Raw genomic sequence first — 13,678 nt, forward strand, 5'->3', positions numbered from 1 at the left:
AATGCAAATGGGATTCCCCGCGTGATTATTATCGCACTGAACACCAATATTATTGGATCTTTATAAAGCTTGAAAAAGACAATAATGTCACATTTAAATTAATCTGTTAATAACATGTGCTTAATTATTGTAATTATTGAACTCCTTAGCCTTAGCGCGTTGTCACCATTTAATTGCTATATATTACGTCACATTGTTTACGTACGTAGTTCATATCTTTTTCTCTCCACACTCGAGCATTAATTATTACTTTTTATATAAAAATAAAGGAAAAATTGGTAAAAAAAATTCCTGTTTAAAAATTTAATTAGTTAAAATGATTTAAATTTGAGTGAGTGCAACTATATTCTGTAAGTACAATATATCTTCTGCTACGTACAACACACTATCAATGATATACAACAATCATCAATATAGAAATTATTTGTATACAGCAGAAGATATATTATACTCCTCCGGTCCTAATTATAAGACCCAATTGACTTATTTGAGGAGATTAAGGAAGTAAGTTAAGTTGGTTATTTATAATAAATAAGTGTTGTTATTCCTAAAATATCCTTGCTAATTAAGTATATTGGCTAAAACTATCATTATTAGAAGGATTATCTTGGAAAAAAATGCATAAATATAAGAGAGAAAATGGATTGGGTCTTATAATTAGGACCAAATAAAAAGTCAAATTGGGTCTTATAATAAGGACCGGAGGAGTACTTACATATCATATTTGCACGCACTCAAATTTAAATCCTTTTAACCAATTAAATTTTTAAACAAGGATTTTTTTTACACCAATTTTTCTAAAATAAAATTTTTTCTTCTTACAAACCAGCGGCGTTATGAACATTAGACATCAGAACTTATTTACATACTTAAAGACTCGAGGGCCATTTCTCTATGCCGGGGAACTTTCAGTAATTAGTGTCCTTTTGTGGGACTCAAGACGGTAAGATAATTTTTTTCCCCCTAATATTAAACATATAAACAAAAAGAATGAATAAAAATTATTAATCATATTAGTCATCACGACATAATCTTAACTCTGAAGTGACATGGAAATGGGAATAAAACATAGATTCACTTTTTCAAGTGTGAAAGCCTATGTATTCATGTTTTGAGTTTAAAAATTATAAAGATACTGATAAGTGTTCAAATAATATACTTCTTTAGTCCTTAATATAAGACCCATTTAACTAATTTGATTAGATTAAGGAAATTAGGTAAGTTAGTTAATTATAAAAAATGTGACACGTTTTTCTTAAAATACCATAATCATCTTTTTTTTAATACTCTATCTTCCTCTTCTACTCTATTATGGTTGAAGGAGTATCTATAGAGATAATTTAGAGAAAATTGATAAATATGATAAATGAGTCTTTGATTTAGGACCAAAACTAACTTAATAATTAGGTCTTATATTAATGATCGGAGGAGTAACAAAATTAAGACTTTTTATTCTTACAATCTATATATACATATAATTGTTGATTATTTTTCCTTGAGCTGGTCATCTGCTATATAAACGTGCCAGAGGCGCAATGATCTCACAAGCGATTAATCAATAGTGTAAGCAAGAAAAAAATAAAACTTTATAGTTTATATAATAGGAAAAATCATTGAAAATTATGAAATTGTGGATTGTTATTAAAATCTGTACGTCTTGTCAAGTCAGTAACGAGTCATGATTTACAATTTTACAATTTTTGTTGTTGCAATGTTTCCGATATAATAAACTAAAAGTACAGAGTACAGGCAACAAAACGAAACCCAACACGTTTTAAGCCCATGGCAAACAGCAGTCAAGCATTATCTACAGCTAAAACATCCTTTATTGTAAATAAAATGGACACGATTTCGTCACAAACGATTTATCTGGTTAATGAGCAACCAAATTAGCTTCTTTGAGAATCCACTGAAAAAAGTGATTCCTACTCTAAATCCCTTCGGGTAAGCAATAATATGAACATTCTAACACACGCTATTCATAAACTCTGAAAATATGGCTCAATTTTTGGATGCTTACTGCATCCAATCTTTAATATAAGAGTTAAAGCACTAATTTAAAAATATCAAGAAAATTAATTAAGTTAATTGTTTATCACAATTACATATTGGTCTTCGTAAAATAGACTCTGTGCATTGAATGATTGGTAGAACTCCTTACAATCAATACAGATATTCCCAAATCCCAACTAGTTTTTATATTAAAGGCTAAAAATAGGACATACTTTTTCAGTTCTTAATATAAGAACTAATTAGGGAGTCGATATTGATCATATATATAAGAATTATTTCATATGTTTATCAATTTTTTCTCAAATTAAACATAGTGATATTTTTTCAATAATAATCAAGTAGAAGAGGGAGGAAGAGAATTAAGTAAGATGATTAGGGTGTTTTAGAAAAAATATACTTCTCTGATCCTAAATACAAGGCCCATTTTGTAGTGTAAATTACACTACAAAATGGGCCTTGTATTTAGGACCAGAAGAGTATTATCTTAATTAATTTAAATAATATATTTAATATACTCAAGTTAATTAAGTAGATGTTTATACTGCTCCGGTCCTTAATATAAGACCCATTTAACTAATTTGATTAGATTAAGGAAGTTAGGTAAGTTAGTTAATTATAAGAAAAATGACACATTTTTCCTAAAACACTATAATTATCTTTCTTAATATCTATTCTCCTTCTTTTATTTGATTATGATTGAGGGAGTATCCATAGAGGTAATTTAGAGAAAATTAATAAATATGAGAAATGAGTCTTATATTTAGAACCAAAACCAATTTAAGAATTGAGTCTTATATTAAGAACCAGGAAAGTATTATAGACGGGATGGAGGAGTACTATAGGCTGTATAAATGGAATACACAGGAACACTATTAATTTCAGCGATGAGGGACCCCAGATGCGCACACACGACACATGTGAAGAGTAAGCATCGTTGTGGATGGGAACCGTCCGAGTGCAATGTTTGGTGTGGAGGTCCAAATGGAATGAATTGAACACTTCCCATATTTGGAATCTTTTTAACTTATCCAACAAATCCATCGTCTTGATTTGAACCTCCAAACAGAGCAAGCACGCCCGCCAATGGGGCTCACATAACGCAAAAGTTAATGGGTTGTGACGGTGGGGCGACGGAGATGTAAAGGCGAATGATATGGATATGGTCTGGTCATGGAACATCATATGCCTATTTTTTTTAATAGAATAATAGTGATATTTATAGGAGCAGTAATGTGAGTTTTTTCAAATATCTGTGTGTGCATATGTAAGTTGGTACCAAGAATTTGCATTGTAAAATCAGAACATATCTCCGAAATTAAAAAATAGATGTCAGGGTTTGTATTCCGGCTAGCCCTAAATATCTTCTTTAAAATTTCTTCAAGTGTAGATTGTGAGTCTCAGGTTCATGCCTTTTTGGATGTCAGGATAAGGAACCTTCAGAACACCTCTCCATCTCACGCCTTTACGCGAAAGCTATATGGTTTGGATGCTTTTCAATCAACTTGTACAGTATGTCGTTTGCTGATTTCAAATGTCTGCTCAAGCAGACTATTATTAACATGTGCACGGGTGGACAAACTTGGATGTTAAAAGACATTATTATACTTGTCAATTTTTTATGGCTAGGCAGGAATCTAGCTTTATATATAAAGAAAAAATATCAAGCAGCCCACTTCGCTCATTCAAGAAATAAAAGGTTTCATAGCCTTTTCAGGCACTGCTTATCTAAGGGAATGCTCTTAAAGGGATATTGGCATCTATGGTCAAACTATTACTGAAAGCTAGGATCTTGAATTAGAAGAGTGGATAATCATTCTTCAAAAGCTTAAAAGTAGAAACAAGAAATTACATTGTAACCTCACAGTCTATTTACATGGAGAGATTTTCCACCAATTCCTTTGGAAAAAGAGTTTCCACTTAGCAGAATTTGTGTTCTTTGGCCAATGTCTTAGGCAGCTCTTTTTTGGATAAATGGTTATGCATCACACAACTGCATTAACAAAGAAAATCTTCACTTATGACGTGTTGGCAAAGCTCCTAGCTAGTAATGTAGCCTCTTTACAGGCGGAAAAATATGATGTGATGCTCCAAGATATCCAGTCTTTACTTAAGGATTTTAATTCCTTTGATGTTAAAATTATATTCTTTGTTGCTTTTGTAGATTTAGGACCTTTATCTTTCAGGTCATTCTCTTTTAGTTTATTATAACCTTTTTTTTTGGCCTTGTTTATTTTAGCCTTTGTAAACTTTATTTTTATTTATAATACATTTTGTTCTTTTATTTCAAGAAAAAGTGTAGATTGTGAGTTGGAATTTCATCAAAAAGTATAATGAATATCTGTTATAAAAAAAAATTAGAGATTTTTTATAAATAAAATTCTCACATCTATAATTAATTGCATAGTAATAATGTGGGTCTCACTTGATTCAAAAAGAGCCGTCCCTTCCCAATTCCGATTTAGACATTAATTTAGTGCACACGAAGGATGTTCTCCACGTGATTAATATAATATGACTCCCACACCTAAATTATTAACGTTTCACATTACAAAGCATAAAGTAAGAAAATGATGGGCCAGGCGGCTGAATGCCGTCAACAAGGTAGATATTGAATCTAACACCTTAGAAAGAACAAATAATTAATGCTACTTTGTGGTTGAGTATTTTTTACAGCACTTAAAAAGAATGGGACCAAAACTGACTGGTCTTGTTGACTGATGAGGGTCAGGCGGCTGAAAATTTGATCGCAATCAACGGGAATATAAAACAATCCTTGGAGCTACATGCCCAGAGGGAGTGTCTTTATTAGAATTACTTTGATTTTAAAAAAATAAAAATTAATTTAATTCCTTTTTTCAATTATTTGCAAGAAAATGATTTCATCGTGTAACATAAGATCAATATTTGAGCAGAATTTAATCTCATGAAACGTAAAAGTATTTATTTTAAGTTGACACGACTTATATTTTAAGGGAAAAAATGATTTTGATGCTTATCAACATGCAAATATGGACTTATTTCTCAACTGTGTCGGGAAAATATCATATGAAAGTAGTAATTGTTGAGTTTTGATGTGCTCGTTATATGAATAATTAAAATATTGTGTTTTGTAGGAATTAGGCCCAAATTAACCTACTCCAAATATTCCAAACTCGACCAAGCCAAAATATTTCAGCTTTTTAGTCTGGTTTCTTTTTCTCTTTTCAACTAAAACCGACACCTCACGTTGTAGCCGTCAACAATGTTATTTATATATTGGATATCAGATTCTGTGCTAGATAACTAGATATAGTGGGTTCATTCCATGTGCGTACTCTTAGACAAAGCCAACCCAACGCTTCATAAAATATACACAAAAAATGTACCGATCTGTTCCTCCTTTGTGCTTTCCCAGTTTCTCTGCCTGCCCACACGCTCTCACATCAACAATTAGTATCCGAGTTAATATTTTATTTTGCTTCTCAATTCCCAGGTGGTCCGTGGATCCGATGGATGAAGACAAGGTTAAAACCGTCAAAGTATTAGTCCTGCACAGTAAAGTGGCGGCACTTGTAATTTTAGGCTAAAGCAGTGGCATTTAGTGACACTGGTCCTATATAATCCTATCGTTATTCCCGCTTCCAGGACCACAGCCGTCCAGATCTCAGAAATCAGAGTTCGGAAGCGAAGCAGCGAACTCGTTCCCTTAGCTCCTTGCTAAAACCGATCAAGAGAAGAAGAGTAGAAGAAAGTGATAGAGATGGAAGGTGGAAGAAGAAGCTTAATCAACGGCAGGAACAGCTTTGGTCGGAGGATGCTGGCCGTCCGATTCCTCTGAGGGGTCAGGTGAAGCTCGCTATAGTGCTGGGCTTGGCCAATTCTGTGGTTTCCATCTTCTCCCGTGCTCGCCTGGCTTCTCATCTGGCCCGTTGATGTTAGATCCATAGATCGAAGGCAGTTCTTCTTCTTCCCCATGAGAACTTTTTTTTTTCCCTGTTGTTTCTCATGTACAAATTTGGGGGGTTTTCTTTCAGATTTCTGTCCATTAATTAATTTTTGTTAGTGAATCCGATCGGTTCCTTTATTTTTTATTTCTGACTCCGCTTGAATTTGTGAATTCCGCTTTTCTTCTTAGTTCATCGATCGTCGTCTTGATTGAAGATTACAATCGTCTTGTGCTGATCCTAATGAGAAGCGAAACAGAGAGACAAAGAAAATCGTTTACTCTCAATTCTGTGTTTGGTTTATCACCCTCAAAAAAAAAAAAATCTGTTTGGTATTCCGAAGTCCAATCGGCCTTCTGTGAAACGATGCCATGTCCATAACCTCGCCCAATTCTTCGCTGTTCATACGTTGCACTCCTCGGCCGAAAATACCCATCTGATAATTGGTTTTTAGGAATATTAATTTATAGTAAACTCATATTGTATGTATTTTTATTTTATATAATTTATGGGACTTAGGTGAAGCCAAGTGTTTATAGATAGAAGGTCGTATAATACATATTTCCTTTCCAATTCTTTAATGTCTGCTTTGACTCCACCATCATAGTCTTCTTTTGCCTTATTCATTCCTCTCCTGTTTTGTTACTCCGTATTTTCTTAACACCCATGGTTTTGAAATCTTCATTCTCACAGGACAGGGAAAAATGGAGAAGACAAAAAAATTACAGCATTCAATGCGCAAGTAAGATTCCCATGATTGCAATTTTTATCATGTGCTAATATATTGAATATTGGTAATTGGTACTTTCTGGTCCTCTTTCATAAGAGAGAGAGAAATGATAATTTTTTTTATCTTATTTATATGATACTGAAAGAAATTTTGTGTGTAATTTATTTTTAATTTTATGTGTTGATTTTGTTTAGATGATGTATAATATATATTAAATAAAAATAAAATAAAAAAGTATTAAATTATTAAATGAGAATCAAGTTTAAGTTTAAAATTTTTTTTATATATGTAAAATATATTAAAAATGACTTCTAAATAGAACTAGAAGAGTATTTAGTATTTGGCCGTTCCAAAAGTAAAAGGAAAAAAATTTATGGGAACCCGTCTAAGTACAACGTTGGATGTGTGCCGAACAGTCGAAGTGTGATCAATTGAGCACAACCAATAGCAAGCAACTTGTACATTTTGATATGAGGTTAACTTTCCTTCTTTCTTTGTTTTTTTTTATTATCTCTAAACCTCTTGTTCAAGATATAAAATCTAGTTTGTATTATAAATTATACTATAAATGAGATTTTATATTTAAAATCGAATGTAGTATAAGATTTAATTGACTTATTTAGAGAGACTAAGTAAGTTAGATAAATTATTTAATTATAGTGTATGTTATATGGATTTTTTTGAAACAGTTATACATATCATTAGATAATATATATTTTATAAATAGACAAATTAGTTTGAAGAGAAATGATAAATATAAATATTTAAAAGTAATTTATTTAGCTTTTTTAATCTTATTAAACTAGTTAATTAGGTTTTATATTAAGGATTGGAAGTATTGGATCTTTCTTATTAGAGTCTCTCTTAATTGAATTCATATTGTACCATTATATTTGCTTGGAGAAATTGTTGTCCTTTATTTATTTTAAAGTCAGCATAAGTGCTATTCCATGTTCAATGGAAGTTTTTTTTTTAAAAAAAAAAATTAATCGCGTGATTGTATTTTATTTCATTTGGCATGTGGTGTTTTACTATGCAAATAGTTAGATTGTACTAGTTTTAGCATGATTCAGGTGAATTGTATTTTTATTGGGAAAAAAAACTAATATCTAATTATTCGGAATCTTTGGCTTTGATTTGAGACTAAAATGAAAGGAAAACAAACAAACAAGTGGGGCTCACATAAAGAAAAAGATATAAATGCACTGTTGGTTTCACACACATGCGAGGCACTCAAGAGCGTCATTGAAGTTGACGTAGACATTAATTTAACCCACACAAAGATCATTCTCCACGTGATCAATATGACACCCACTGCCAAATTATATTAACGCGTTCACACCACAAAACAAAAGAGGCAGAAAGTAAAAGGCATCATACATTGAATCTCACATATCTTTCGCTTCAGCAGTTATTACAATTAAAAAATAGATTAAATTAATTGAGGATTATAAACAAGGCTATCTAACAAAAACTATGTACTAAACATGTTTCCAAATCGAGTTTAATATTTGGAGATAAGGTTGCAATTAGATATTATAGGAGCCTACATACATAGCCAGTCTATCTAACACTCAATAAAATATACACAACATGTCATATTTTATTTATGAGGAGCGTTGTTTATTGTAGTAACAACCTGTTCGTCCTTTGTACTTTTTAAAGGCTGAATTAAAAATTCAGATACAATTATTAATTTGCTTGTTTTTATTTTACAGGTGGCGGCGATTCTCAAGCGGCTCCAATAGATATTGACCCAAAAGGGCAAAAATTAGAAAGGGGGAAAAAAAAATTCCATTTTCCGATCCAAGAAAATGAGGTCAAAACCGTCAAAGTATTATTAGTCCGAAAGAATTCAAAAAGGAGATCGCAACCCGCCAAACAGTACAGTGGCAATACATGTAATTCTAGTTTATAAAAGAGGGCATTTTCGTACATAGCTCCTTATAAATCACGCGCCAATATCATTTACACCCGCCAGTACAGTCTAGTGGACTTCGGAAATCAGAACTGAGAAGGGAGGCGGTGAACTCGTTGTACTCACCGAAGCGGATCAAGAGAAGAAAGCAGAAGAAAGTGATGGAGATGGAAGGTAGAAGGCGAAGCATGATCAACAACAGAATCGGCTGTTGTCGGAGGGATTCTGGCCGTCCGATTCCTCTGAGAGGGCAGGTGAAGCTTGCGATCATGGTGGGCTTGGCCAATTCGGTGGCTTCAATTTTCTGCGGCGCTCGCCCTTCTTCTCATCTCGGTCGTTCATGATGATATCAGATCCAGAGAGCGGAAGAAATTCATCCGATGAGAAATTTTTGTCTCTTCTGTACAAATTGAGGGGGGGGGGTTGTTCTTTTCAGAATTTTGTATAATCAGTTTGGTTAATGAATCCGAGTGCTTGCTTCGTGTTTTATTGATGAGCCCACATGATGTTTGCGGATTTGATTTCTCTTTTAAATTCATCGATCATCTTCATTGAAAGGTTTAAATCGTCCTGTGCCGATCTAATGAGAAGCTGAACACAGAACAGGAAAGAAACAGAGACTTCGGACTGAATTCCGAATACGGCAGTTAATTCTTCATAACGGGGATGTTTTCCCTCAACCGGCTAAACCGCTGAAGTTTTACGAATTAAGAGGGTATTTTTCTTTTTCCCTCACCCTTCTCACGCACGCATCATGACGGTGGACGGGTGGTCAGTGTGATTGGGCAAGAAGGCCCATCAAGGCATCAACGCCGAGCTTTTTCTTTTTATAACCAACAAGCACATTTTACTAATGGGAACAGCCAGCACACCACAAGGCCAGCAAACGAAGTACTACTGTCAAATACGCAATCTGATCTTATAGATAAATTTTAAATAACTCATTCATAAATAATAAAAAATTAGTTAAAATTAGTAAATAGGTGAGAAATACAATTTTATTTTCAAACATGTCTTTATATAAATGAAAAAAAAAGATGAAAGAAAATGCATAAAAAACTACAATAAGAGATATTATAACAAATAAAAGAGAATATATAATTAAAAATAAAATTAAAAAATGTATTAAATTTTAAAATAAATTCAAATTAAAGCTTATAAATTGAAGTATACTTTTTCTTAAATTTAAAGCTTGCATATAGCACTAGAAGAAGTGCGAATTAACCAATGCCCCCACCATCTCCGGCACTAATTCCCATTCGTAAATTCTAATCTCTCCTTGTAGAAATAGCGTCGGTCATCAAAATCTCTCATTGTAAAAAATATATAAATTATATTTAAAATGAGCGAGTTAAAATCTTATCATGAAGAGCAATGAGCCTTATTAACTTTTCAAATACAGTTAAACCAAAATTTTTTAAAAAAGTATAAAATTAAAAAAATGCTCTTCATTTCACACTAATTTCAAATAACTCACGCCTAATAAACCTTATTTTTTTAATAAAAATATGAATAAAACATTTTTTATTAAAAAAATTTGTATATTATAAATCACGACATTACTCCAAAAATTATTACAAGTAAAAAAGAATGGAGTATTTGCCAATGAAAATGATCGATTTAACTGCTATTCATGATGTATTCTGGGACACAAGTTGCCTTGCCCTTAAATAAAACTAAAATAATCCAATTAGTTGTCTTCTCCCTAATATTATAATGCCACTATTTATATTAAAAAACACAATCCGACATGATTAATCTCTGACGATGACAATTCAATTCATAGCATTTTTTTCCTTTTAAATAGTGACATCTTTTAATTCGTGTATGCCTTTATTATATGTTCCCCACTTTCTAAAAACGTCAACAAGATGGAGATCTATATTTCTTGTTGGTGCCCACTTGTGTAAAAGAAAAGAATGATTTATAAATTGATGTTGTAGTCATCTATATGTATTTGTATAATAAATACATATATATATGGCTGGCAAAAAATATATAATAAATATATTATATTTTACATGCAGTTGGATGACATATGAACAATGTCAAGTTTTTCTCTTTTCTTCCCACTGTTGTTTTATTTGTTCTCTGTAATTTTTTATTTGCAAATAAATATGTTTAGAAAATGATATTGTCAGAGCGTGTGGGCCGTTCTTAATTGACCCTCTGCTCTTACGAATCGATGGTCCTCATCTTTTACGTTGGCTCTCCGATTTGTCTGGTGTTGACTGTTGACTGCGTGTTTCCCTTTTCCACTTTCTTTTTTTTTTTTTTAGTAAACAATCATTTTGTATCTAAAACATCTTATTAATTTGGCTGCGAGTAAGGCCAACATGTTCTTTAATCATAAATTACCGCTCCCTTGGCCCATAACCATAATGCGCGGTTTTTTTTTTCTTTTATAAAGTGAAAATTGTAAGCTAAGTTAGAAGTTGGGAGCATTATAGGATCAGTGTGTTCCCTATGAATTTATTTTAAATCTCTCTTCCTTCCTAAAAACCTAATTCTATAATATCTTATCTGTGTTTTTAAAAATTTGAGTATGCTTTGCACTTATCTTTCGTAGAGGATTTTGTGCACCAGAAAAAATTTGACCACGATCCATGAGGAGTAATATCTTTGCTCAGATAATATGATTTTAGTTTTGATGTCATGAAGTTGAGGTTCTAATGTGTGTTTCTAAAATAGTAAATTATTTTGCTTCTTTGGAAGTTTTCCTTTTTAGTATTTTCTCTTTTTATTTTCCTTTCACTTTTTTCTCCGTCCAAACATAATCTAACTTTTGTTAATTTCTTTTAAAATTTAATAATTTTTAAATTTTATCCCTATTTAATATATATTTTTAAAAATTAGTAATTTATGCAATAATAAACTAATAATAAAATAGCACATTTATATTAAAAAGTTGACTTATATATTAAAAAAATTTATCTCTTCGTTTTATAAATAAAACTAGAAGAGTAGAAGAGTATGTGACAAATTTATAACACATTCTAAAATATAAAAAGAGAAAAAATTTTAAAAGGTCATGTCAAGCAAGTGTCCTTTTATTGAAATAATTTTGTTTAAGATATTATTAAGTATTAAATATTGAGAGTTTGAAAATTCAAATTTTGCTTCGTGACATCATTAGATCCAATTTGGCTGATTGAGAAAAGAGAGTGTTGATCACTAGCAATCTGGCGGCAACTTTAATTTCACGTGTTGTCATGCCATCATCCTTGGACTTATCTATCGCTAGCAACCTAGCTACCTACCCGTTTTGCTTGCTTGAGTGGGGGACAAACAAAAAGATTATTACTATTAGAATACCGATATGCGTTGTAATTTAGTGACAGCATAAAAATACTTTCATAAATCAAAAAAATCTTTTTTTAATCTCATTGGTAACTTTAAATCATTAGTATCTGCCTCTTAAAATAGGGAAAAAAAGAAGAAGAAGATTTGATATCTCTATTGAGTATTGATAATGAATTCTTATTATGAATAATTAGTACGCACTCTATTGTATATTGCGTAATTGCTTGCCATTACTTATTTTTCTTAGTCACACTGAGATCAAGGAAATTTACTTATTTAGTGGCATAGCTACGATTGTTAAGATAACAAACTTGCAATAGTGAGTATTGGCACCACTTCTCGGTGGAGGTTGGTCCAGGAAGCGATGGATATCGTCTATATCATGAGAAGTTCTTTCCAAAAAATCAACTAATCCTATATGTTCCCTGTTAGTGTAACTATAACTAATCTACCAGTCTCAGTGGAGCAATAAATTTTTCTCTTCATCTTTGCCACTTACTTTTCATGGCCCATCTTTTTGTTCCTTAAAAAAATAATACTGCCTCTGGTTTTATTCATAAAATTTTGTTTGTAGATTAAAAACAAGATTTTATAAATATGACAAAAGAAAATACTTAGCTGTGATTGTTAAGAGAACAAACTTGCAATAGTGATTATTGAAACCACAACATTAATTCTGGAATCCGCCAACAATTTTATCTTTATTTTTTTCACTAACTTTTCATGGCCTACCTTTTCTTTTCTTTTTCTTTTTAAAAAAAATAATCTTAACTTTTCTCTTCCAGCCTGTCAAACGCCACCTTTAGGTGTTTATAATATTTTTTAAATCCCAACACTACACGTGAATGAATTCATTCTTTTTTGACCGGTGAATGAGTTCATTCAAACACCCAATTTTCAAATAAAAAATACAAATAAATACTAAAAGTTTTAATGATTCTAAAGTAGAATCTAATAATAAGCTTTAAAGTAATACACCTTCCTTTTTTTTTTTATAAGATCTAATTTTTTAAATGGGTTTATTTTTTTATAAGATCTTTTTTTGGTTTGTCTGAACATTTAATACATTATTACTTATTTTACTTTTAGTTTAATGCATTTAATACATTCTCTTTTTTTATATATCTTACTGTTACTCTCTCATATCCACCCATTTATAGATATGGATATATTTGGAAAAAAAATATATTTATTATATATTAATTGTTTTAAACTAATTTTAACTGTTTTTTTAACAGCGCAACTTAGTTAAAAGAATCTTATAATAAGGGACGGAGTATTAAGTGATAACTATTCACTTGTTATTAAGATATTAAATATGAGCATATCTTCCAACATTAAGATATTAAATATGAGCATATCTTCCAACAGAAATTTGAATATTAATTTATTATATTGTGAGAGATTAATTCTTTCTGTTAAATTTAACTGTTGGTTCACATTAATCAAATAAAACCAGGTAAGATGATCAAAACATGGATGTGCGGGGCATGTGGGCCTCTGACTAGAGCGTGTGGGCCGTCCTCACTTGACCATTCACTCTTCCAAAGCAATGCTCCTTATCTCTTATATGGTCCTTTAGCTTTTTCTAATTTCTTTTCTGGTCTTCACCCTTGACCCTTATCTCCCCCAGACTAAAACCCATTAATATTATTTTAATATCACTATCAACCTTAATTACGCGTGTGCTTACGCATTTCGCCTCGTGCTTATCTTATGCTCCCTAGTTCAGTCCACCAACTTTAATTTTCATCCATAACTTTAACTATATATCCTCAATCAGTGTTATTA

The sequence above is a fragment of the Neltuma alba genome, unplaced genomic scaffold (assembly GCF_004799145.2).
Source record: "Neltuma alba isolate B1F8T4 unplaced genomic scaffold, ASM479914v2 tig00004432_pilon, whole genome shotgun sequence".
NCBI lineage: Eukaryota > Viridiplantae > Streptophyta > Magnoliopsida > Fabales > Fabaceae > Neltuma > Neltuma alba.